The sequence below is a fragment of the Zootoca vivipara genome, chromosome 1, assembly GCF_965207765.1.
Source record: "Zootoca vivipara chromosome 1, rZooViv2.hap1.1, whole genome shotgun sequence".
Taxonomy (NCBI): Eukaryota; Metazoa; Chordata; class Lepidosauria; order Squamata; family Lacertidae; genus Zootoca; species Zootoca vivipara.
The window spans coordinates 130,295,252-130,321,287 of NC_142582.1; the positions used below are offsets into that span (position 1 = coordinate 130,295,252).

The 26,036-nt window shown below is 47.1% G+C and overlaps 1 protein-coding gene across 1 annotated transcript in view; it reads left to right on the forward strand.

Moving 5' to 3' along the window:
- Nucleotides 1-2,101: 2,101 nt before the first annotated feature.
- The window catches only part of FRMD6 (FERM domain containing 6), a 136,446-nt gene continuing 112,511 nt past the window's right edge, over nt 2,102-26,036 (forward strand). The window contains exon 1 of the mRNA XM_035100697.3: nt 2,102-2,357. The gene's annotated coding sequence lies outside the window, so the exon portion shown is untranslated. The remainder of the gene's footprint in view (nt 2,358-26,036) is intronic.

A 26,036-nucleotide genomic window follows, 5' to 3' on the forward strand; every position in this document is an offset into this window, starting at 1 on the left:
GGGGGAGGTAGAGGGTGATGGAAACAACCATTTTAGTAATGGTGATCTTTGCCAAAATGCCGGGGAGAGGTCTTGGTACCTTGGACAGCTTTTTCTCCCCAAAAAGGTGAAGAAAACAGTTTGGTGGCAAGTCTGTTTTATTTATTTGGCTGTGCATAATTTTTATTGTGACACTCACCATATCTCCCGAAGGATCAGGGTGTGGGAAGCTTTTGAAAGGCACCATCAAAACACTTGCAAACCCGTTTTTTGTTCCCTTCTCTCAGGGACTCCCATCGTTTCCTGATCATTCCCAGACGTGGAATCGCATCTGTGAACAGGGCGTCGCGGAAATACTCGTGACAACTCTCGGAACGCAGCAATTTAAAGTTTAGTGCAGGGATGAGGAAGCAGCAACCTTCTAAGCGTCATTCAACTCCAAATCCCACACTCAGCCTGGCCAAGAGTCAGGGATGATGGGAGTTGTAGTACATCAACATCTGGAGGGGGGGCACCAACACTCCACTGGAGTGTTCAAGTCCTGTTCAGTCCGGGGGGGGGGGGGGAATATGCAGCAGCAGAATGTGCTCAGAGCATTCATTTCTCCTCCCTTCTTGCAGCCCCCCAGATCACCTCCCACCTCAAGGGTCCCAAGCCCACCAAAGCAGATTTGGGGGGGGGAATGCTAGATGCAGTGGGGGTCGAGAAGAGGAACTGGCAAGCATTACCTCCGTTCCCTTCTAGCGACAGAAGCCTGCGCTGGATCAAAGGAGTCGTCACAAAGGAAGGATGTGCTGTTGTTGGGTACCATCCAAGGCATTTCGTCACCTACATTATTTCTCAACAAACCTGTAAGGTAGGCCAAGGTACTTACCCCACATTTCGCAGCTCGGGAGAATGAGGTTAGGAAAGAGCAGCCTGACTAAGGTCTATCTCAGGACTGATCCTGCTCCTAAGCAAAACGCAGGGTTTCCTCTCAGCGCAAACAGAGCCTTCAGAGAAGCTGTTCCCTTTTCACCCGGAGCGCAGCAGGGGAGCGAGGGGTTAAACTGCCCCCCCCTGTGCTCTTGCTGCATTCCTGATATTTGTTGGACACCCTCCCCCAAGGGATGCAATTTGCATTTGGCAAAGGTGCATTTAACCTCACTGTTTCGGAGGCCTTACCTCCATGGCTTAAAAAAACAAAACAGGGAAAATATTTCTACTTTCCAAGGTGTTTTATCATCTTAGTTTTTGCACCTTTGAAGGGACAATTGCTCCCATTTTACAGTAATTGGTGTGGCAAATAGTGACATGGGAAAGCTGTCCCCACAGTGTGCAAAGGTGAGGAAAAAACCGGCTAGGGTTTTTTTTATTTTTGAAAAAAGAAGAGAGTGCAACATCCTGCTATAAACTTGACATTCTTCTGCAGAACTTTTCTTTGAAACTTCCTTCCCTGCTTTTGGAAGCCCTACAAGGAGGGCTCTAGAGGCAGATGTTAAGTCGGTGGCTCTGGAAATCTAATTGTTTAATGCTAGAGAAATTAGCGAGCAAATGACTGCTTAGGGTGACTTCTGCGGTTCTCGGTCTCGTTGCAAACGGGGTTCGGATTGAGCACGCGATCCCAGGGTATTAGACATGAAGGGGCTGCGATTATCCATCTGTCATCGTGCGACTCTGCCTCCGTACAGTACGAGGCTCATCGCGACTAAGCAAACCACATTCCTCCTCGGCTCCTTAATCCCAGCTGCTCCTTAACGTCTTTGGGGAAAACGAGTCGCAGCTTGATTTGAGGCCCATCTGCGCTGCGGAAAGCCAAGCCCATAACAAGCTCCCCGCATCCCTGCGCACATGTTGGGCCAGGTATGTAGCCCATGTTAACATATGGGCTCTGTTCCCCTCCACACACACACACACACTCCCTATTTCAACCATTTCAACTAGGGAAGCGTCCAGGGTCCCTTGCCTTGAGCCTCACCTCCAAAACCAACCAACTTCAGATTCCTCCCCATCCCCCATCTTCTATGGTTCAGAGTTGCCTCCTTTGTAGCAGGTAAGGACATGCCCAGCGAGGGTTTTGGAAGCCAACCAAAACAGGGTAGGTCTCTTAATAGTACAGTAATTCCCAGTGAGTAACACCCTTGCCTTTGCAAGCAGCGGAGGCTGGAGTGGGGCGTCTTCTGACACCTCTGTCTTCTTCTCCGCCGTTTCTGTCCTACCAACCATCTCTCAGGCGGCAGGGAGTACGGCCGAGTCGAGAGGACGTTGTCCCTCGAGGGACATCTGGAAAGGCTTCTCTCTTGGTGGCCATGGCTCTCCATCTCACTCGACTGACGGTCTGGGATTAAGCATGGAGTGGTGGCAGCGAGGACCCGACACCTAAACTGCTCTGGCGACAGGTAGGGAATGATTTAAGGGGTTTGTTTTGGAAACCAAGAAGGCTGGAGGTCCTCACACGCAGTGCCTTGCTCGCATCCCGTAAAGATGATATCTTGCATCTCCTTCAAATCTCATAACATATACACTAGGCAGAACTTTCTGGTGGTTAGAGCGTTCGACAGTGGAACAAACTCCCCTCGGAAAGTGGTAGGGTCTCCTTCCTTGGAGGTTGGGTGGCCCTCGGTCATGGATGCTTTAGCTGAGATTCCTGCCTTGCAGGGGGTTGGACTAGAAGACCCTGGGGGGTCCCTTCCAAGTCTACAATTCTCTGATAACCCAGGAATCCAAATCGAGCAACTGCACTGACAGCAGGGGACAAAGCTGGCATGAAGAGTCAGTTACGGAAATGTAAAAACTATTTCATAACTTAATTTCGTGTGCTCATTCGGAATTTTTTTGCCCTTTTAAAACTTATTCTGAATTAGTGGTTGCCTTTGGAAAAAGTTTGCAGATTGTCCAAGGTAGTAAGGCTGCAAGCTTCCAGTGAGTTGTCTGTGCAATTAATCTGCTGAGCCTGACTCCTGTATCATTTACTGGGTTAGGAACCACAGCTGCAAACCAGGCATTCACTAGGAACCAGATACCTTTTCTTTTATATTTGCAATGCCTTCTTCTTTGTGCATGCAGATGTTTTGCAATGCTGTGCTTTCTGGCTGCTGCTGGTGCCCAGCCAAGGCACATCCCCTTCTGTTTCTGACTGGTTACATCGAAGCAATATTTTCAACTGCTGTTCGGGTGCGATTGGGGCACAAAGCTCAAACGGAAGATTTAAATTCACTCCCAAGGCCTTTTAAATGTGTCTGTGAGAGGGGGCCATTATTGGTCTGTGTTTGTTCTTGTTTTCATTGTGCATTTTGTGTTCTCATTTTGTATTTTTATGTTGTGAACCGCCCTGTGATCTTCGGGTGAAGGGCAGTATACAAATTTAATAGGTAAATTATGATGATGATGATGATGATGATGATGTAGGCCAAGGTTCCAAGTTTCATCTCTTTGAACGTCAATGTTGGGGGTCTTCTATAGTGATGGAAGAGGTCAGATGTTTTGGACTTGGAAGCCCATTTTGACTCAGATATACAGCCTGGCTGGGGTTGATGAGAGTTGTAGTCCAAACATCTGGAGGACTCCAGGTTGGTAAAGGCTCTCTTTACCAACCTGGAGGTTATAGCTGGTTATAGAGCCAAAGGTGCAGTGGTTAGAGTGGTGGGCTAAAAGCAGGGAGACCAAGGTTCGAATCCCAACTCAGCCATGAAGCTCTCCCTGGGCCACTCCTTGCCCCTCAACCAAACCTGCCTCACAGGATTGTTGTGGAGATTAAATAGAATCATAGAACCGTCGAGATGGAAGAGACCACAAGCGCCATCTCATCCAACCCCTTGCAATGCAGGAATCTTTGACTGAGCACAGGGCTCGAACCCACAACCCTGTGATTACGAGGCTCATGCTCTACCGACTGAGCTAACGAGGCGGGAGAGAACCCCCTTGAGCTCCATAGAGAAAAGGGTTGGATATAAAAGAAAGGCAGAAATGTAACAAATAATTTCACATTCCCAAACTTCATGGAACGGGAACCTAAAGGTTGCTCTTTCCTTCTCACAATGATACCTGTCACACATTAAGATGATCTCAGGCTTTCTGAATTCTCAAAAAGACAATTTTTTAAAGATTTTATACTGCGAATAAAGTATTTTTAATTGAAAGATACTGACAAGCTGGAACGTGTCCAGAAGAGGGCAACCAAAATGGTCAAAGGCCTGGAAACGATGCCTTATGAGGAACGGCTTAGGGAGCTGGGTATGTTTAGCCTGGAGAAGAGAAGGTTAAGGGGTGATATGATAGCCATGTTCAAATATATTAAAGGATGTCATATAGAGGAGGGAGAAAGGTTGTTTTCTGCTGCTCCAGAGAAGCGGACACGGAGCAATGGATTCAAACGACAAGAAGGAAGATTCCACCTAAACATTAGGAAGAACTTCCTGACAGTAAGAGCTGTTCGGCAGTGGAATTTGCTGCCAAGGAGTGTGGTGGAGTCTCCTTCTTTGGAGGTCTTTAAGTGGAGGTTTGACAGCCATCTGTCAGGAATGCTTTAATGGTGTTTCCTGCTTGGCAGGGGGTTGGACTGGATGGCCCTTGTGGTCTCTTCCTACGATTCTATGATTCTATGAAAGTTTATTTAAATGAACAGGTTGGACTGTCGGTGACTAGGTTTACGGGAGTCTCATGTTATAGAGGGCGATGGGTCGGAGGACCCTCAGAAAGTCCCACTGCCACAATCACAAGACAAGCCATGTTCTCTTCCTTTGAATTTTTCCAATGTGGGAGAGAGAGAATTGGCACTCTGCAAGAGTCTGGATTTTGCCCACAGACCTTCCGGTCCATAGCTGCAAGGCATTGCATTAAGAGTGGGCTATGACTGGATCCCATGCACCTATTTTAAGAAATACAAAACAGGCCTCTTGTTCTATTTTGCTAGGGTGAATTCCATCGCTGTCGGAGCACGTGGTCACCCAGGGGGTGCGTCAGAACAAAAACACAGTCTCTTTGCAGCTACTGGAATAAAACAATCTTGTTAACAGATGCAAATGCTCTTAGTCACTTCAGGCAGGCAAGGTCTGACTCACAGGCCAACATGGGCTCTTAATGCAAACCTACCAGATTTGCAGCGCCATTAACAATACTCAAAGCAAAACGCATTTTGTACCTGAATTTTGAATTTGAATTTTGTGATGGAATTTGCGACCCAGAAAGTGCATGCAAAAATGTGTACGTTTAGGGGAAAGTCCGTGTGAAATGTGTGTATTAGTGAAAATGTTGTTGTTTAGTCGTTTAGTCATGTCCGACTCTTCGTGACCCCATGGACCATAGCACCCCATGGACCATAGCATATGCTAGTGAAAATAGCATATAAAATTTATTGTATAAGAGGTAAATGCTGGCAAAAAAATGCACTGGGTGGTGAAATTTAAGGGTGCGAAGGTGTACCAAATGCATGCAAACTGTGCTGTCTTTTAGAAATAAACCAATCACAAACTGATGTGAGAATCAGGTGAACTGAGTTGGAGAACTGAGAACAGAAAGGAAGCTGAAATGGACAGATTTGCCCATTCCTAATCACCATCTGCCAGAAAAATTCCCCTGGGCATCTTGAACTGCAATGAAAGGCAACTTTGGCCTGCCTGACAGCCATTCTGCTCCAACACAGCGCTGATGGCAAGCTCTGAGCTTGTAAGGTATTTATGCATGCAAATGCAGGATATCCAAATTAAATTTCTCTTCTGGGAAGGATCTGGAAGAAACATCCCTGGGATCTGGGCTTGCAAACTGTCTGGTGCCAATTTCTGAACGCTGAGCTGAGTTGCATGCTACAACAGCAGCCAATAATTGCCAGTTTGGGAAGGCCTTGACTGCAGGAAAACATCCCAACCCCTTAATCTTCGCAGGGTCCTCAAACCATCTCCAGTTTGTCAACAACCTTAGTCAAGCTTTGCGAGTCTGCAATGCTGCCTTCTTCCTGCGAGGCTTGCGCCAACGGCTAAGGGGAGCATTTTTCAGCGAGCAATATATATATAATTTTAATTAGTTTTCAATTACAATAATTCAATAATAGCTTCATTATAGCAATGCCAAATTATAGTACAATTGCTAATACCAATCGTTCAGACACCAGATTATATAATTTAGGTGTCCTGTCCCCCCACATGCTAGAATTGATGGCTTGATTATTTACTTTATTTCTGCATTCCAAAATCCTTTTAATGTCAATTACACTCCAGTCAAAATAGCAATCCCTTATACAACTGCAATATTAACGACTTCCATCCATATTGACACATTAAATGATTTATAAATCTACAGGTGAAGCATTACAAACTATATCCTTGTTCTTCCTGTGTGTGGCAATTATTCTGTCCGTGATGTTTCTTCCCATCCTTGTAAAATATTATATCTATCTCCTGGTTTTTGCTGTTCTCCATCATGACTTGGGCGGAGCTAATATCCCATTGCATACCGGTATATATATATAAACACACTGTATATTCCGGCATATAAGATGACTGGGCGTATAAGACGACCCCCAGCTTTTCCAGTTAAAATATAGAGTTTGGGATATAATCGCCGTATAAGAAAGATGACCCAGCGTATAAGACGACCCCCGACTTTTGAGAAGATTTTCCTGGGTTAAAAAGTAGTCTTATATGCAGGAATATACAGTGTGTGTGTGTGTGTGTGTGTGTGTGTGTGTGTGTGTGTGTGTGTATATATATATATATATATATATATATATATATATATATATATATATATATATATATATGGAAAAGATAGATATAATATTTTACAAGGATGGGAAGAAACATCACGGACAGAATAATTGCCACACACAGGAAGAACAAGGATATAGTTTGAATGCTTCACCTGTAGATTTATAAATATATATATGGCTTGCTGAAAAATGCTCCGTTTAGCTGTTAGCACAAGTCTGATATATACTGTGTGTGTGTGTGTGTGTGTGTGTGTCCTCCAAGCCAGCTAGTTAGGGCTGGAGGACACTGCAGAGTCCAGCCCAAGTTATCTCGAGACCCTGCTTTAATCCAGAACAAAAACTCATTTGGAGCTCCAGGGGTGATGTGGGGACTCTCAACCAGTAGGTGACTGTACCATATTGGAAGCAGGCTGGCTACATCTCCCCACTTAGTTTTGAAACTTCTGTGCTGGTTTCTGGGCACTGTGGGTTGCTTCTTCTTCTTTGGCGGTCCTTCGCAGCCGAGTAAGATTGTCTTCCATAAACACAGTTTTAACAATGAGTCCGTAAGTGAGTGTGGAGGCCAATTCTGGATCCACACATCCTTCCACAGTGGGGACACTGGTTTCCGGGCCAGAGTGGATCACAGGTGGATTTGCCAAGTGTGCCTTCCTCTTAGCATGTTTCTCCCTTGCATCCTGAGTTCGAGTGTCTTCAAAGCCCATGACACCTTTGGTAAAGGCTGTTCTCCAACTGAAGCGCTCGCAGGCAAGGGTTTCCCAATTGTTGGTGTTTATACTACATTTTTTTAGATTTGCCTTGAGAGAGTCTTTGAACTTCTTTTGTTGACCACCAGCATTACGCTTTCCATTTTAAAATTCGGAATAGAGTAGCTGCTTTGGAAGACGATCATCAGGCATCCGCACAACACGCCCAGTCCAACAAAGTTGATGTTGAAGAATCTTTGCTTCAACACTGGTGATCTTTGCTTCTTCCAGTACACTGGCATTAGTTCACCTGTCTTCCCAAGTGATGTGTAAAAAAATTTGGAGACACTGTTGATGGAATCTTTCGAGGAGTTGGAGATGCCGTTTATAAGTGGTCCATGTACCATAGCTGCCAAGTGTCCCGTTTTCCCCGGGAAATCCCCATTTTCCCAGCTGTTCCTACCTGGAAAAACGGATTTTTTTTGTTTTTCCCCGGTTTATTCTGGTGCGGTGGCCATTTTGGAACTGGGTGGGGCATGCTCAGAAGCGACTATTGATGCTGCTCTGCCCAGTTCCAAAATGGCTGCAGTGCGACTTCTGGCGCGGCGGCCATTTTGGAACTGGGCAAAGCAGCATCAAAAGTCACTTCTGAGCATGCTCCGCCCAGTTCCAAAATGGCGGCAGCGCTACTTCCGGCCTGCTATTTCCGGCCCGGTCCCTTATTTCTCTGACAGCAACTTGGCAAGTATGCCATGTACAAGCATACAGTAAGGGGAAATGAGGCACACTCAAGACTGGTGCAAAAGACGTGGCTGACTGAGGCGAAGGGGCAAGATGGCATCTCACCCTCACTTTCAGACACGAAAGCTGACCGGACCGCAGAATCTTATTTTGACGCTGACTGTGGGGCAGGCGTCCACCACTGTTCCTTATATGAACCTGCCTGAGATTTGAGATTTTTGGGGAGGGCTTTTCGGACAGTCCCTCGTCCTGCCTTACTGTCGGGTCAGCCCTGAGCATGGTGGGCTTTGAGCCAAGGACTTTGGTGAGGGGACCGAGATACCCAATGCCCTGTGCTTCCGTTGCAGCTTGCCAGTGGAGAGAGCCGATCCCTGTTCGGCTTCAGTGCTGCCCCTGCGGATGGCATTGTAGCCACCAGCCTTATGATCGGGTGACCCAACAGGGGCCTGGTCTGAGGGCACGTGATGCCCCCAGCTTGCCAGGGGCAGCCTGTTCACAAGGCAGAGTGAAGCAGTCCCAGCAAAAGAAGAATGGATACAGAAACTTTGTGGAATTTGTTTTTTGTATTTTTTGTATCTTTGTATTTTTTTGTATTTTGTGTTTTTGTATTTTCTTTTTGTGTTTTGTATTTTTGTATGTTTTTGTTGTCGAAAAAAAACTTTAATAAATATATTATAAAAACAAAACAAAAACTTTGTGGAATATGCAGAAATGGCTAAACTTACCTGGAAAATAAGAAATCAAGATAAACTTTTTAGAAAAGGATGTTCAAAATAAATTTTATTTTTAAAAAACAGAAGCTTTTCTTTTGGGATTTATAGGGACAGAACTACAGAAATGTTTTTATATATGCTACTACAGCAGTAAGAGTGTTACTTGCCCCCAAATGTAAGGAAGAATGGATACAAAAACTTATGGAATATGCAGAAATGGCAGAACTTACCCGAATAATAAGAAATCAAGATAATAAACTTTTTATAAAAGAATGGAAATGGTTTATTGAATATTTACAAATAAACAGTAAACAGATAAGAACATTGGCAGGATTATTGTAATAACCTGCATCTTTATAAGAGTATATACCGTAGATGAATAAATGAGTAAGTTAAGTTAATATGGAATATGCAGGAAAATAAATGTAAGGAACCGCAGAAAGAGGGGGGAAGGAAGCGTGTTTTGAAATGTTAAAATGATGGTAAAATTATTGAAATGTATAAAATTTAAAATCACAAATACTGTAAGAAGAAGGAGAGCAGTCCCTGGAGAAATCACAGAGCTCCGCAAGATTTCGTGAGAGTTTGGTGAGCAGTTGTTGAGATCTTGCAAGGTCTCGCCGGATGCCACCCCAGCCGCACAACCCCAGGAAGTGAGGCTTTTGGCAAGGGCAGGCTGGGGCAGTTGAGAGGCAGCACTGTCCCATTTGGCCTCAGGCAGCAAACCGGGACGGGTCGGCCCCGCAGCATGCTGAAGCCAGGCAGGTCTGGTCTGGCTAGTGTCTGGACGGGAGAATGCTATGCTTCCTCGAGTTCCATGCTGGCATATAAAGTTGCAGAGTCAATTAAAGGGGTAACTGCAGAGCAGCTGGCTCCAGGCTGGCTCATTAGGCAGAGCAATATGTTGTTTGGGTGCAGGCATTCGCTCACCAAGCAATCTGCAGTTGCCTCCCATGGAGAGACACGTTGTCCCATCTAACTCGGCGGCAGTGCTTTTTCCCCAGGGGCGCTTCAGGGGCGCATTCCGTCCTGGTTAACTTTCCAGGGGCCGCGTGGCAGGGATGGCTGGGGCCAGGTGCAAGAGTGGACCAAACAACTCAGGTGACTCTTGCAAGGCAGCTACCTTTCGGCCACACAAAAGCCAGAGTTTTCAAATCACACCCATATAGACATCCATCCTCCATATTTATTTATTTATTTATTTATTATTATTATTATTATTTATACCCCAATACTTTGGCCACTTCATGAGAAGAGAAGAATCCTTGGAAAAGACCCTGATGTTGGGAAAGATTGAGGGCACTAGGAGAAGGGGACGACAGAGGACAAGATGGTTGGACAGTGTTCTCAAAGCTACGAACATGAGTTTGACCAAACTGCGGGAGGCAGTGGAAGACAGGAGTGCCTGGCGTGCTATGGTCCATGGGGTCACGAAGAGTCGGACACGACTAAACGACTAAACAAAACAAAAAACAAAAAATACCCCATCCATCTATATATTCTATATACAGTGGTGCCTCGCAAGATGAATTTAATTTGTTCTGTGAGTCAATTCATTTTGCGAAAAATTCGTCTTGCGAATCCCATAGGAATGCATTGAAATTTATTATTATTATTTGCCCCTAGGAACGCATTAATTGAATTTCAATGCATTCCTATGGGAAACCGCGATTCGCTAGATGATTTTTTTCACAAAACGAATTCGTCTTGCGAGGCAACCTCCGATCGCAAAACCCATTCGTCTAGTGAAAAATTCGTCTAGTAGGGCATCCATCTAGCGAGGTACCACTGTGTGTGTGTGTGTGTGTGTGTGTGTGTGTGTATTCTATATATACTTATCCAGTGAATGAGGATTATTATCCAAATACACACACACACACACACACACACACACACACACACACACACACATATAAAACCTATAATACTTTGTATAAATGTGTTGCAAATATCATTATACCGGGTACTTGTCCATGCAAAACTCTGCATCTTCCCCTCCCCCATTTTGCTTATGGATCTCCCTTTGCCCAGCGCTGAAAACTTTGCCGGCCACCTTCCTCCTTACCCTTTAACGCAATCAGGGTACCAAGCCAGAAGGAATTTAGGTTCCTGGTTGTTCAGGTGATGTGACAAGCAAGTTTGGAACGGGAGGACAGGCTTGAGCATGCCAGAGTCGGGGCAGCTGGAGTTCTGTGTTTTGCAGTGCCTTCCTCAGGGCAGGGGAGACCTCGAAGAAAAAAGGGGTTGCTTGTAGGTCAAGGAAATGGGGTCCCGAAAATCGGGGAAAGAGGAAGAGGAGGAGGGTGAGGGGGTGGCCTGGATTTTTATTTATTTATTTTGTTTTATTTTTAGCGCTACAGGTTTTTTATCCTATGTTTTATTAAGTTGTCCAAAGTTTAACACATATATTTCAATACATAGTAAAAAGAAAACAACTTTTGTTTTGTCATCTTTCATGCTGTTTTCATCTCTCCCTGCACTGCACCCTATCTTCTCTCTCTTATGCCACAACAGCACTACTATAATCTCTAATTTCTTCTGCTGCTCATAATTTGAATCCTGCTTGCTTGTTCATCATATTATAGTATTTCGTTAGTCCGAAAAAGACTCCCCTTCTTCCTCATTAAGTTCTCTTATTTTGGCTGTCAACGTTGCCAATTCTGCATGGAATATCACTTTGCCTATCCCTTCTTTTTTGGTGGGAAATTCTGCTTCTTTCCGTTTTCGATAGGTAGCTTTTTATCTCTACACCTTCTTCACCTTAGACAGGGGACTCAGCTACATTAGTCAAAAAACAACGCTTTAAATGTGTTATAAACATATAATACAACATATGGCGCCAGAGAGCAAACAAATTTCTGATGAGATTTTTATATAGGGTTTTATTTGTATAACAATTTAATTTCTGATTTATTTATAGGGGGGTGGTTTCCTGTGTGTAGATCCACCCAGGGATGAGGACTCTGTGCCCCTTTCAGTTTTTGGTGAACTCCAGCTCCCATCATCCCTGACCACTGGCCTTGCTTCTTGGGGCTGATGGGAGTTGGAGTCCATCAGCACTGGGAGGGCCACCAATTCCCTGCCCCTACCTGGGGTGAATAGGCAGGTCTTGAACTGGGCTCTGCCCTCAAACCCGCAATGCAGGCAGGTCAGGCAGGCTCAGGCTACTTCTCCATCTAACTCCATATAGTCTACTCTGACTGGTAGCAGCCTCCTGGGCCTGAAGCACGCGTCGCCAGGATTCAAAAACCTGCACTGCCGCCCCTCCGCCAAGCCACGCAGCAGAGACAGGAGCCCACCCCCCCGAAGTGTTCTTCCCTCAGGATGATGGGAGTTGTAGTCCAACCCCATCCAAAGGCGACAGGCTGGAGGAAGGCTGGTTTACACCATCTTAAATGTGTTAGCTTTTCGGGTACCACAAGGCCCTTGGCAGGCTTTGTTCCACGGCTACCCTTCTGGAAATGGCTATTTTATGCCGTAGCGCAGGGGTCAGCAACCTTTTTCAGCCGTGGGCCAGTCCACCGTCCCTCAGACCATGTGGTCGGCTGGACTATATTTTGGGGAGAAATATGAACGTATTCCTATGCCCCACAAATAACACAGAGATTAGGAAGAACTTCCTGACAGTAAGAGCTGTTCGGCAGTGGAATTTGCTGCCAAGGAGTGTGGTGGAGTCTCCTTCTTTGGAGGTCTTTAAGCAGAGGCTTGACGGGCAAATGTCAGGAATGCTTTGATGGTGTTTCCTGCTTGGCAGGGGGTTGGACTGGATGGCCCTTGTGGTCTCTTCCAACTCTATGATTCTATGGTTTTAAATAAAAGGACACATTCTACTCATGTAAAAACACGCTGATTCCTGGACCGTCCGTGGGCCGGATTGAGAAGGCGATTGGGCCGCATCCGGCCCAGGGGCCTGAGGTTGCCTACCCCTGCCGTAGCTCATGCAATGTGGTCCCTCCCCACTGAATTAACAGCAGCCTCGTCCACACAGAGCCTGTTGCAAAAGACTTTGTGAAGCTTCCCTGCTTTCTTCCTGCCTTCCCTCAACACACCCTCCGCCCTTTTGCTATCCCGCCAAATCCCTGCTGGGTTTCTTTCTCCAGGTGCATTGCAAGGAATGTCTGTGGGCTGCTTTTGTTGTTATCATTGTCTTGCTCAGAACAATAGTCAATGTATAGAAGCCGTGGAGCTGTCCAACAAGAAAGAAAGAGAGGGGGGGGCATGAAAACATGAGGTATGGCATATGGAACAGAGTACAGGAGGACGAGGTTCTCCCCTTGCAGATTATCACTATAATGACCGCTATTATTATAATAATAATGATAATAATTGTATAATAACTAGCATATATATATATATGCGCCAAAATGGCTTTTAAGCAATTTACGACCGTAAAATCAATCCATCATTAAAATGCACGAGAGCATGAAAACATCCTAAATTAAAATATACAATTAAGCGAACACTTTAAAAGCATAAAAATGAAAGCATTAAAATAAACTAAAGTTAAAACAATAACATTGCAAGTTAGGGGAAATGCTTGCTGGAAGACTTGCGTGTTCAGGAGCCGACAGAATGCCAACACCTCCGCAGGAGAGAGGACGTTCCACAACACTGGTGAAGAAGCCCGCCCCCCCGGTCCTCGAATCAATGGGAGAGTTGGAGGGCACCCCAAGGGTCATTTAGTCCAAGCCCCTGCAATGCAGGAATCTCAACTAGATCATACATGGAAGGTGGCCATTCCACCTCTGCTTTAAAACTTCCTTCCATCACCTCCCGAGGGAGACCGTTCCACCATCCAGCTGCTCCAGCTGCCAGAAAGTTCTTCCTGATGTTTAGACGGAATCTCGTTCCTTGCAGAAAATGTGGAATCTGTAAGGAAAAAGTAAGGTAAAGGACCCCTGGACGGTTAAGTCCAGTCAAAGGCAACTATAGGGTTGCAGCGCTCATCTCACTTTCAGGCCGAGGGAGCCGGCGTTTGTCCACAGACAGCTTTCCGGGTCATGTGGCCAGCAGGACTAAACTGCTTCTGGCGCAACAGCACACTGTGATGGAAACCAGAGTGCATGGAAACGCTGTTTACCTTCCCGCAGCAATGGTACCTATTTCATAGAATCATAGAATCCTAGAGTTGGAAGAGACCACAAGGGCCATCCAGTCCAACCCCCTGCCAAGCAGGAAACACCATCAAAGCATTCTTGACATATGGCTGTCAAGCCTCCGCTTAAAGACCTCCAAAGAAGGAGACTCCACCACACTCCTTGGCAGCAAATTCCACTGCCGAACAGCTCTTACTGTCAGGAAGTATTTATCTACTTGCACTGGCGTGCTTTCGAACTGCTAAGTTGGCAGGAGCTGGGACAGAGCAACAGGAGCTCACTCCATTGCGGGGATTCGAACCGCCGACCTTCTGATCGGCAAGCCCAAGTATATAAGTAGCAGAACCCTAAGCCTGGCTTGGAGGCCAGTAGGCAGTCAGTGCAGATCTCTCAGCACTGGAGTGACGTAGGTCTGATAATGAGTGCCACTTGCCATTCAGGCTGCAGCCTTCTGGAACAGCTGCAAGGGAGGCCCCAGGAAGAGCACATTACAGTAGCCCAGACAGGAAGTTACCAATGCATGGGTCACAGTGGCCAAGGGAATCCTGTCCAGGAATGGGCACAGCGGATGCACCAAGAAGAGGCAAGGCCCATGCAAATCAATGTGGGTTTTTGTAGGTTTTTAAAGCAGCGTTTCCAACCGCACATATTATCCAGCAGACACTTTTTTTAAAAGCTTTTTCTCTGCTTACATACAATACCAATGACGGCTGCTCCTTAGGCGTCAGTAGTCCTTACCCACTATAAAGTGATGGCTCATTTATGAATCTGCCTCGGCTCAGTAACTACCAGGTGCAATAACAAGAGACATTTAAAGGTATTTACGAAGCGTTGCTTGTCCGAAAATGAAAGGAATAGAAGAGGAGGTTCTGGCCCAAATCAGGATGTTTTGATATGCTTTGGGCAGCTTATTTAAAGTATGGGCACTGGGCGCATTCTGCCCTGGCATAATTTGTGTGCATGCCATCTCTGATGCTTCTTTGCCGGGGGTTGGGCTAGATGACCTCTTGTGTCCCTTCCGACGCTACAGCCCTGTGATTCTAAGCAGTGGTGGGCCTTTGGGTCTCAAATTTCAGCGGTGCCCAGTGCGATGCCAAAATTTGGTGCCCCCTGCTTAGAATCATAGAATCATAGAATCATAGAGTTGGAAGAGACCACAAGGGCCATCCAGTCCAACCCCCTGCCAAGCAGGAAACACCATCAAAGCATTCCTGACATATGCCTGTCAAGCCTCTGCTTAAAGACCTCCAAAGAAGGAGACTCCACCACACTCCTTGGCAGCAAATTCCACTGCCGAACAGCTCTTACTGTCAGGAAGTTCTTCCTAATGTTTAGGTGGAATTTTCTTTCTTGTAGTTTGAATCCGTTGCTCCGTGTCCGCTTCTCACACTCCATTCTAAATCATAGTCGTGCCATCACCAGCGGGTTCCCCCGAGGCTTCGCGCCCAGTGCAACGGAACTGGATGCACTCCCCAAAACCCGTCTCTGATTTGAAGGGCTTAATAAATACGTGCTTAATTTTTTCAAACTGTACATTATCAGCTTCCCAACAGGACACCCACACCCACGAACTCCACATTTAGTGCCCAACTGCACACTAAAAAAAAAAAACCAACTACCTTGATTCCATTCTGACACCTTGCCTCCCAGATCAAGGTCAATATTGTTACAGACTCATCACTTCTTCACATTTCTAAAAAGCAAAATCCTAGGTATGAGCAGAGCTGGCCTTAGACCAGAAATGGTGCCCCGGGTGAGACTGAACTTTAGCAGATTCCTTCCCCCAATTGCTCTACTTCTGAATACCTGAATATTTTGTTATTACTTTTATCGCCCATTTCACAACTTTCACGCCCAAGATGCGTGCATGATTTATCCCTGCCGTACAAAAGAGGATAAACTGGAACGGTGGATTGAAATCACTCGCAAGCACCTGCTGCTTGCTGGATGTGTCAAATTTTCATGCAAATTAAAACAACAAAAACAATGCGACGCTAACATTAACCCAGTGCAAATCATGCAGGACCAGTCTAACAAACAAAGGTGTCATATTCGCCCGGTTTGTTTCAGATCTTCAGAGGATAGCTATGCAGGGAGTGAGGACGGAAGAGGAGAATTTTCATTTGCTTCTCATTTTAAACAAATGAAACACAGCCGGTGTCTGAAATTCACATTTCTTTTAATTTTGCGATGTGGTTCTCTGACAAAGCAATGTTGTTGTTGTTTAGTTGTTTAGTCGTGTCTGACTCTTTGTGAGGGTGATATGTGCATTTTTTAAAAATGCATGTATTTGTGAAAATGACATCCAAAAATGCATTAGATTAGGAGGGAAATGTTTTGTGGAGGAGGTGTACTAAAATGAATTGCAGGGGGTTGGACTAGATGATCCTTGGGTACTTCCAGCTCTAAAAAGGTAAAGGTAAAGGACCCCTAGATGGTCAAGTCCAGCCGAAGGTGACTATGGGGTTGTGGCACTCATATCGCTTTTCAGGCCGAGGAAGCTGGCATTTGTCCACAGACAGCTTTCCGGGTCATGTGGCCAGCAGGACTAAACCGCTTCTGACGCAACAGGACACCACAAGGGAAGCCATAGTGCACGGAAACACCGTTTACCTTCCCGCCACAGTGGTACCTATTTATCTACTTTCACTGGTGTGTTTTCAAACTGCTAGGTTGGCAGGAGCTGGGACAGAGCAATGGGAGCTCACCGCAGGGATTCAAACTGCTGACCTTCTGGTCAGCAAGCCCAAGAGGCTCAGTGGACCACAGCACCACCCGCTCTATGATTCTACGTCGATACTTTTTTTTGAGGACACTGTTTTAATATATATACAGTCGTACCTCGGTTTACGACCTGCTTGGGTTGCGAACACTTCGGGTTACGAACTCCGTGAACCCGGAAGTGTTTTCGGCGCGCGTCCCGCGCATGCGCAGAAGCGGCGCTCGGTTTGCGACCTTTTCGGGTTACGAACCGCGATCCGGAACGGATCGTGTTCGTAAGCCGAGGTACTACTGTATAAAATCACAAACTGATGTGGAAATGTGGAGAACTGAATTTCAGAATGTAAAGATCAGAAACTAGGAGACAGTCCCAGGACAGGGAACCTCCAAGGAGAGAGAGTATTGGAGAGACAAGCTTTCAACATCACAAGGAGAAAGACAAGTCCAGCTGATTCCAGCTTCAACTCCCTCCCTCCCTCCCTCCCTCCCTCTCTCTCTCTCTCTCTCTCTTCCAGCTGCTATAAACTTCCTTCTTTATCGCCTCCTCTGCCTCCCTTACTCCTCTTCCTCCACTTTCTCCTTCCTCCAGTGCAGTGGTTCCCAACAGGTGGTCCGGGGACCCCCAGGGGTCCGCGAGCTATGCCAGAGGGGTCCGCAAGATGCTATTAGAATAAAAATTATATTAAATATATTTCGTATGATAACAGATTTTTTGTTTTGGCCGCTTCCTGCATGAGCAGAGTCTAGCGCAAAACTAGAATTAGATAGAGGCAGTAGTTCTGCTGTATGCCATTAGGTGGCGCTTTACAAACACTACTGTTTTGCAAAGAGGCAGCGCGCGCATTCTACTAACGCTCACCTCCCCAAGATGCTTTGCGCGCGTCGGCTTCATTTGTGCGCTACTGCGCAGGTACCCTGTCTTTTAGGATTAGGAATTAATGGGGGTCCTTGTCACAATAGCGGCTCGATGAGGGGGTCCTCGAGAAAATTTTGTTGGGAACCCCTGCTCCAGTGGATATCTCATTCAACAAATGCCCCCAAGCTATCGGAGACTCCATCTCCTGCCATTATTTTCCCAGCGATGAAACATCAGCCACCACCGTCTTAGACTATTAGCCAGCAATCTGACTAACAAAGCCAGGTGCTGCCATTATTTATGTGATGCCACTCACAAGGCCTGTGGCAAAGGTAGATCTATCTGCACAGCCAGTGGTCTTGAAAAGAGCGGGGGGGGGGCCTGTCGTAACTTCTACCAGCACTTTCTGCCGTATAAAATCACAAATATCCCCAAGAGTGTTCTGGGGACTGCCTGTTTTGGGTGAAACTCTAGATAGGCAGAGATACACCGTAAGGTTGTTAACATTTGCCCACTCACAACCCAGGAGGTACAAAACCTCCAGGACGGTCCTGGTTTTACGGTAGTCCCAGTTTCTGATTTGATCCTGGAAGGTCCCACTTTTCCTTAAGACATCTCTATTTCCACTGGAGAAATGTTGGAAGGCCCCCGAGCCAAGGTGATAAGTTACAGTGGAACCTCGGTTTTCAGACGTAATCCGTTCCGGAAGACTGTTCAACTTCCGAAACGTTTGAAAACCGAGGATCAATGGGTGGTGGGCAAGATCCATCGAAAAAATGGAGGAATCGGCCCAACTGGTGCTTGTTGCAGGGGAACCTGAGCAGACTGAGGCTCTTCAGGAACAGGCACCAGACTAGGTTCAGCTGATGTCCACGGCAGAGGATCCGGTGCGGTCTAAGCCTCCTCCGGTTCCGAGTCCGAGACTGAGTCCCAGGCCATCACAGCTACTTCGAGAACAAGGTGCTGGACCAGATGGACCGCTGCCCTGATCCAGCAGGACTTTTTCTTCTGTTCTGATTTAATATTGCTGTGTTAACTGATAGGTCCCCTTGCACCCAAAGGCCGCTTTCAAACTTCATAACCAGAGGGTTTCAGTTTCTACATTGGCTCCCAGTACGTTTCCGAGCACAATTCAAAGTGTTGGTGCTGACCTTTAAAGCCCTAAATGGCCTCGGTCCAGTATACCTGAAGGAGCGTCTCCACCCCCATCGTTCTGCCCGGACACTGAGGTCCAGCTCCAAGAGCCTTCTGGCGGTTCCCTCACTACGAGAAGCCAAGTTACAGGGAACCAGGCAGAGGGCCTTCTCGGTAGTGGCACCCGTCCTGTGGAACGCCCTCCCAGCAAATGTCAAGGCAATAAGTAACTATTTTACTTTTAGACGACAACTGAAGGCGGCCCTGTTTAGGGAAGTTTTTAATGTTTAATGCTGTACAGTACTGTTTTAATATTCGGTTGGAAGCCGCCCAGAGTGGCTGGAGAAACCCAGCCAGATGGGTGGGGTATAAATAATAAATTATTATTATTATTATCTGCCAAGCATAACCCGTCAGCTCTGTGACTGGGGATCTCTTGGAAAGAGCCACAGGATGTGAGGGTCGCCTGAATGAGACAGTGTGCCACTGAGTTTGCGAGCCATTTCAACCACCAGATGGGTCTCAGCGGTGGCTCCGAGCGCAATTTGTTCCGATGGCTGAAAATGTGCTTGTTACCTTGAAATATCCTGGTGTTTTCTTCTCGAGGCTTTTTAATTAAGTGCATTCCTTCCTCGGGTTGAAGAGACAGGAAGATAATGCGTGCTCAGTATTGGGAAGAGCTTTCTAATTGCAAGAGCAAAGCAGGAAAGGAATGAGCTTCCAGGGGAGGTTGTGGTGGAGGAGAAACTTCAAACATTTCCAGAGAAAGGATGGGTGAGAAATTGTCTTAAACAAGGGCTATCATCAAGGCTGTGATTCAGCTGGAGGGTGGAATGGGGCCTCTCAAACAGAATTTGGCTTCCTGGGAATGAATTCAACTTCCTTTTCTCTTCCTTTTTTTGAAAGGGACTTTTCTCACCCTTATAGAGGTAAGGTGGAGGTAATTCTTGAGGTATGTGGACAATCTCTGCAGAAATCCCCAACGGTTGGCAGTATCTGGTTTCAGGGCATTGCATTGGTCTATGTCCCTCTGTATCACCAGCAAAGCTCTGGTAGATGATGCCGAAACAGAATGCAGAAAAGAGGTTGCTTAACTGTAGCTTGCACAATTTATGTCGGTTGCAAAATCCTGCTCTTCTGGGTGCAGAATTTGGACTACCAGAGCACAGATATTTATCTGTCTGGCATTTATGGCATTTTGCTTGCAAGCATATAGGGTTAAACTGAAGTAGCCACGCAAGCCCTATGCACTGTGACGCTTTCTGTGGTTGCTACAGTGTTCTGAGGGGTTACATGTGATGCAGCAGCTAAAAAAGCCAATGCAATTCTGGGCTGCATCAATAGGAGTATAGCGTCTAGATCAAGGGAAGTAATAGTACCACTGTATTCTGCTCTGGTCAGACCTCATCTGGAATACTGTGTCCAGTTCTGGGCACCGCAGTTCAAGAAGGGTACTGAAAAGCTGGAATGTGTCCAGAGGAGGGCAACCAAAATGGTCAAAGGCCTGGAAACGATGCCTTATGAGGAACGGCTTAGGGAGCTGGGTATGTTTAGCCTGGAGAAGAGAAGGTTCAGGGGTGATATGATAGCCATGTTCAAATATATAAAAGGATGTCATATAGAGGAGGGAGAAAGGTTGTTTTCTGCTGCTTCAGAGAAGCGGACACGGAGCAATGGATTCAAGCTACAAGAAAGAAGATTCCACCTAAACATTAGGAGGAACTTCCTGACAGTAAGAGCTGTTCGGCAGTGGAATTTGCTACCAAGGAGTGTGGTGGAGTCTCCTTCTTTGGAGGTCTTTAAGCAGAGGCTTGACAGGCAAATGTCAAGAATGCTTTGATGGTGTTTCCTGCTTGGCAGGGGGTTGGACTGGATGGCCCTTGTGGTCTCTTCCAACTCTAGGATTCTATGAACTTTCAGAAACCACTATAAACCCTGGGTCATATGTTGCAGGGAGGTTCTGAGCACATTCGTTCCTTCAGACCTTCACATAAATTGTGTGAAAATCTGAAAAGCACACCGGGGAACACTGTGGGTGGGTCTTGCCTGTGCGCTGCCGCCCCCTTTCCTGGTTTAAACCTTTCACTTCTCAGGCAAAGGCCTGACTGTGGCACCTAATTAATATCTATTGATCATAAAGGGCACGTGGTATGGAATATCAGGTTTCAAATAGGAGCTGGTCTATGCAGGAGCATGCCTAGGGGTTGGCTAGGTTGGCCTCTGCCAAGGGCCCAGGCCCAGGGGGGGAGTGCCAAAATTGTGCCTCTCTGCTCTGGCTCGGATTGGCTAGCAGGGAAAATAGTGAGCGGAGGGAGGGAAGCAGGCAGGCAGGAGGGTGGGGTGGGGTGGGGAAGGCAGAAAAGAGCAGACCTGGCCCTGATGGCCATGGAGGAAGTCACTAGTGAAAGTTGGCAAAAAAGCAAACTTGTTGAGTTTCTGGTCCGTGGTTTCTCCCGGTTTCAGAGGTTGGCAGAACATCTCCTTGCCAAGGTTGCAAGGGACAGGAGTCCCAAATACATGGAGTCTTGCTACACCTCCAAGTCTATGTTATATCCTTCAGTTCGATGGTTCCGTCAGGGCAAAAATCCAGAGCTTCATTCAGCAGAAAGGGCAGGAGAGCCTCCCAAAAATAGCATCCTTGGATCATCACCTTTAGACTCAAGGGATGCAATACCCATGGCCATCTGAAAAGGTGGGGCCTGTCAGACGATCAAGTCCAGAATCTTAAGATGACCTAACTTCACCACTGGATAGAGGACCTAATACAGAAGTTCTCCCCAGATGTTGCTGGACACCAACTTCCATCAACCCCAGTCAGCAACGCCCAATGGTCAAGGATGATGGGAGTTGTAGTCTAGCAGCACATGGGGAGCATCCCATTGGCTACTCCTGACCAATGAGGCCTGTTCCTTCCGTCTTAGAGAGTCTCCGGTTTCTTCTCGCGGCCCTCCAGCTTCCGAGTTCCTGCATCAAAAAGAAGGAGCAGTCCTGCCGAGAGAAGCGTGCCGTGAATCCCAAAGCGTGCTGTTTTCCGGCAAGGCAAACCAACCCAACTGGTCTTCCCAGTTTGGGGGAAGGAGGGGTTCGCACCTCGGGGCAGCCGCCTCAGTGTCACCATGAAGGTATTAACATTCTTCCGAAGCGATGGCGCTGGAGTTTCTGGCTGCGATGGAGCTTGTGGTTGAAACACTGTAGAAACGCTGTAGCTGAAATGCGACACAGAACACAAACATCAGAAGAGCTTGGCTGCTCCAACAGACCAGAGGTTCCCTCCGGTCCAACATCCTGTTCTCACAGTGGCCTAGATGGGAAGCTCACAAGCAAAACCCCACAAGCAGGACTCCCCATCTATGTTTCCCAGCAACCAGTCTTGAAAGGCACACCCACCCTGCCAGACTGGGAAGACCAGTTGGCAGCGCCCTTGAGAAGCTGGTGGAATTGCAGCACCCCAGTAGCTGCCCTGGGCCCTCCATCAGCAAAGTCCTACCTAGCCCAGGCAGCTCACACAAGATGTACTAATGGACACCAACTTGGATGGCTTTAAAAGAGTATTAGGATGCAGGTGGCGCTGTGGTTTAAACCACTGTGCCACTTGGACTGTCTGATCGGAAGGTCGGCGGTTCGAATCCCCGTGACGGGGTAAGCTCCCATTGCTTGGTCCCAGCTCCTGCCAACCTAGCTGTTCGAAAGCACGCCAGTGCAAGTAGATAAATAGGTACCGCTCCAGCGGGAAGGTAAACGGCATTTCCGTGTGCTGCTCTGGTTTCGCCAGAAGCGGCTTAGTCATGCTGGCCACATGACCCATAAAAACTGTCTGCTGAAGCGGACAAATGCCAGCTCCCTCGGCCTGTAGAGCGAGATGAGCGCTGCAACCCCAGAGTTGTTCACGACTGGACTTAACTGTCCAGGGTACTGTTATGTACTGAGCTGAATCCTAGAACAATAGGATCCAGAATGCAGAAGTCTGATTGATCTGGAGGAGCCACCCAATCCAGCTCCAGGTGGCAGTGAATCAGCGACCTGATTGGCCTGCAGGTGCAGCCATTCAGGCTCCTGGAGGAAGTGAATCCGCAACCTGATTGGCCTACAGGAGCAGCCCAGAATTAGCCAATCACGCAGGGCCCATTGTGTAAATAATGTATATATAGCAGACGTTTTAGGCATAGCTGTCAAGTTCTCCCTTTTCTTAGGGAAATTCCCTTATGCTGAATAGGCTTCCTCGTGAGAAAAGGGAAAACTTGACAGCTATGGTTTTGGGGAAAGTTTCATTCACTGTTTTACAAGCTGCAATAAAGAGCATGAAATCACTACAGGACTCCCGAGTATATTTCAGGTACCTTTACCTTTAAAAGAGTATTAGAAAAGGCCCTAAACGGCCTTGGTCCAGTATACCTGAAGGAGCGTCTCCTCCCCCATCGTTCTGCCCAGACACTGAGGTCCAGTGCCGAGGGCCTTCTGGCGGTTCCCTCGCTACGAGAAGCCAAGTTACAGGGAACCAGGCAGAGGGCCTTCTTGGTAGTGGCACCCACCCTGTGGAATGCCCTCCCACTAGAGGTCAAAGAAAACAACAATTACCAGACCTTTAGAAGGCATCTCAAGGCAGCCTTGTTTAGGGAAGCTTTTAATGTTTGATGGATTTCTGTATTTTAGTGTTTTGTTGGAAGCCGCCCAGAGTGGCTGGGGGAACCCGGCCAGATGGGCGGGGTATAAATAAATTATTATTATTATTATTATTATTATTATTATTATTATTATTATTATTATTATTTGTGGAGGAGAAGGCTCTCGGTGGCTACTTGGGACAAGGACAATGGACTAGATGGCCCAATTGCCTGATCCAGCAGGCTCTTCCCATATTCCCATATTCTTAAGTACTTCACCTCCCTAGGTGTCAGGGACTGGACTGAGGAGGAATGGTGGAGATGGCCGCCCCCTCCTCTTGAAACCTCCAGAGAAGAGGAGGGCACTATGGATTTGCAGCAGTGGTTTGAGGAACGTCAAAGCACAGATACAGGTGAACAGAAGAGTTGGGAGGGGTTGGGAGAAGAGAATGAGACAGAACTGCCAGCTGACATGTTATCACTGGAAAGCATTCCTGGTCCCCCTTCTCCCAGAACTCGGCATGCATTGAAAGTGCAAGAGCAAAAGACTCAGGGACAATTAACCCCTGGCGGCCACCGTAAAGGGGGGGGAAGCTCAGTTGGAGCAATGCCATCTTCTGAACTGTTGCACCTCCATATCTCTCTGTGAATCTTGAATCAATACATTGGTAAGACGTCTTGTTTCCTGTTTCTGGCATCCAGTCGTGAGGGGAAGGGGTGCGTAATCCCTCAAAGTCTGACCCCAGGTGAATGGGAAGCCAAATTCTTGTATCTGGTGGGAGGTGAACGTCGTCAGCTTGCTATCTGTGGCCAAGACACACTGAGGTGGTTGTGTGAAAAGGCCCTTGGTTTGACTCCAACATGGAGTCTTGGCTCTGAACATTGAAAGTCAAGCTTGGAATCCCTGCCCACCCAAATAGCTCACTAGGTGGTCTTGGGTCTCTCTCTCTCTCTCTCTCTCCCACCCTCCCTCCCTGTCTCCCAACTTAAACTACCTCCCAGGATGCTTAAAGGATTAATTATGCAATAACTGCAAAGTGCATTGGAAAGCATTCTACAAATCTATCCAGAATCCATTTCCCAATGTTCTGTCACACACTAGCAGGACCAGGAGTGAGCACTGTGTGGAACTATGTCATGGAATTGTAGAATCATAGAACTCTAGTTATGAATGGACGATCTAGCTTACCACCTGTGGTCCTAATAGCCTGGAAGGAGCAGTCATACCTGTGAATAGACGACTTGTTGCTGCCTCGGGGGTCTCCTTATGTTATGTATTGAGCTGAATCATAGAACAATAGGATCCAGAATCAGCAGTCTGATTGGTCCACATTCGTGGCCCAGGACCCAGTGTACGCAAAGAATTTTGGGGCAGGCCCAGCATGGGTACCCGCCACAGTCACCAGGGTGACCGGTCCTGTGTCGTACGAGGTACTAACGGAAGGGGGGCAATGTTGGCGCCACCACTGCGACCAGCTACGGCAACGATTCCCAGGGGAAACTCGGGAGGAGAGCGGGACAGAGGGGTCCCAAGGGTACAGCAGGGCAGTGAGGCCTCTAGAGCGAGAGGAGTGGGCAGGGGAAGCAGAAGCAGTAGGCACAGAGGGGCGCCCCAAGGATGGAAGGACACCGGAACCAGAGCCGCAACCTAGTGGGCCAGCAGCCTCGGAACATGAGCCAGAACCAGAACCCCTGACCAAGGAACACCCCAGGCCACAACACACACGTAGGTGGCCAGCATACCTTGGGGACTACGAATGCAACCTCCCGGGCAGGACTGGAACTTAGAGGGGAGGGGTGTTATGTACTGAGCTGAATCCTGGAACAATAGGATCCAGAATCAGCAGTCTGATTGGTCCGCAGGAGGTGTAGCCCTGAAGTAGCCAATCACGTAAAGCCCATTGTGTAAATAATGTATATAAGCAGATGGTTTTGGGAAAAGGGCATTCTTCTCTTCTTCTCCTTGATGACTACGAGCTGAATAAAGAGCATGAAATTCACTCTCGACTCTGAGTATATTTCACCTTACCTAGTTTTCCCTTCATGTATTCCCTGTGCGCAGATATTTTGGGAGCCTCAGATATCAAGAAATGCCATTCTGGCTACCAGAAGCCTTCAAGGGTTGACAACATCCATCAATCACGTAATCATTTTATTTGTGTACCGCCTTCACAAAGTTAAAACCATGCTCAAGACAGCTTACAATATATAAAAAATTACGGAACTACAAACATAACAAAAGTAGTCATAAACAATAAACATCCTTTTCTGCTCAAAAACAGAAGAATACCCACCCCACCCCCACTGTAAAGATTCTCTTGTTCTCTTGAAGGCAAACAAGTTTTTTTGCTATATCTTTTCAAGTCGCTGCTTGTGAACAGATGGCGGAAGCTCTCCAAAATTTAAGCAAGAAAGGGGAACTTGACAGGTACTCCAGAAACACATTTGTGTATGCGCTGCTTAACTGGAAAAAGGCATTGCAAAATTCAGCAATGTGTCCGCGGGGAATGGATGTCTGCATTCCGGGTCGCATACTGTTTCCAAAAGCCCAAATTGGGTCAGTTCTCCTTCCAGCTCAAACTGCATCCCATTTCACTCCCATCTCTGCCTGCCGTCCGCATGCAGCGGCAATCGCATCTTTTGCGCCGTCTCTGCCTGTCCACCGCACCAAAGACAACAAGAAGAGAAGCCTGTGCTGTAAACACACATGCAAGAAAAGGCCCCTCCATTTCAATTATTGCAGCTCCGCAGCATCTCTTCCCAAAGCCTTGTGCAACTTTCCACAACTTTGTCCGCTTGCATTTTTGAACTGAGCGCTTGCATCTCG